We start from the raw sequence: 1,524 nt of genomic DNA on the forward strand, positions 1-1,524 counted from the left end.
GCATTTAGTAGTATTTACTACTATTCATTCATTCCTAACCATGGTTTTAACATATGCCTGTACACCAATATCAAAATATCTAGGAAAGAGGCCTATATTTTCAACCACCTACTGAAACACCGAAGTGTATTGGCATCACAGGACAACTCGAGTCTCTTGTATCAAGACAACCCCCTCATTTTTCTGACGAAGTTTTTATATTTTCTCTTTCGGTTAATGACTGTCCTTCACTCCTCATTCTTCTCTTCTAACACATAATCAGCCACCAAATCCACTGATATTCCTCCATGTTACTAAATACAGGACTCTTACCCTATTTCAGCTCTTCATGTATTCTTGCCCAGGCAATTTTATTAGTCCTGTGGTTTTCCTTACTTCATTTCTTTGCCTATAAACTGCAATAATAAGCAAATATTGTTTCTTAAGTAGCCAAATGGGCCCACTTTGAAGAAATTCAAGTCTAAAGAAGGAGACAATGATGTAAATTAAAAAATGACAATGGGGCAAATGTAATAGCTACACAGAAAGTAGGCTGAGAGAGGAAAGGAAATACCAAATTGGGTAGGATGGTGATGAGAAGATAGTGTGGAACGTAGTATGCTTCTAGAGAGGAAATGAAACCAGCGAAATGAAAGAGAAACTCTTGCTGACCCAGCAAACCTTGGGGAGGGGGTCTTTGAGGGGAACAGCATAAAGGAGCAAGCAGGCACCTCATCAGCAAGAACTCAAAACATCCTGGTCATTATTTGGCAGGCAATCGGGCATCGGCTTTCCTGTCAGGATAAGAAACCCAAAGTCTATGTGAGATGATATTTTTTTATTATGGATACCATCATATAGTTAACATTTATTGAGTAACGATTAGCAGCAAGCTAATCGCCTTAGTGTATTATTTTATTTAATCCTCAACAATTCTATGAGGTAATGTTGTACTCTTATCCTCATTTTTTAGTTTGAAAAGAAATACTGAGTCAGTGACTTTACCAGTTACACAGTAGCTAAACCTCATTTTCACCAAAGCCTAAATTGGTATCTATCAAACTATGCTGTGTGAAGTACCACATATTCCACCTGGATGTGTCCACCGGCTGCTACCAGGGCCTAAGAAAAACTAAAGGGGTGAAAAAGCGAAAAGCAAGTTTGAGGAGAGGCTGTACGACCCCTCAAGAAATCGCTGGAGAATCTTTTCCAATGTCCTTACTTCAGCGCCTGACACTAATAAAGGACCTCTGGAGTAAGGAGGGACATTCTAAGATGGCTCTTTAAACCCAATTTACCTGGCTCCCTCAACGACCAAGTTCTCTGAAACCCACTGGGAAATCTCGCTACCTGGGGAGGCAAATCCAAGGCGGGAAGATGGGGTGGATGACAGCCAAACCTGGGAACAGACCAAGAATTTTTCATACCCTAATGTCGCCAAGCCAGTTACAGATCTGAGTGCCACAGAGCGGCTGGCTCCACGCTGAGGTAACTGTGGAAACCCGAGGAAGCGGGAAGATTCCTAGCAGCTGCCCGCGGTCCGAG

This window comes from Fukomys damarensis, unplaced genomic scaffold (assembly GCF_012274545.1).
Source record: "Fukomys damarensis isolate Sample0158 unplaced genomic scaffold, DMR_v1.0_HiC HiC_scaffold_5, whole genome shotgun sequence".
NCBI lineage: Eukaryota > Metazoa > Chordata > Mammalia > Rodentia > Bathyergidae > Fukomys > Fukomys damarensis.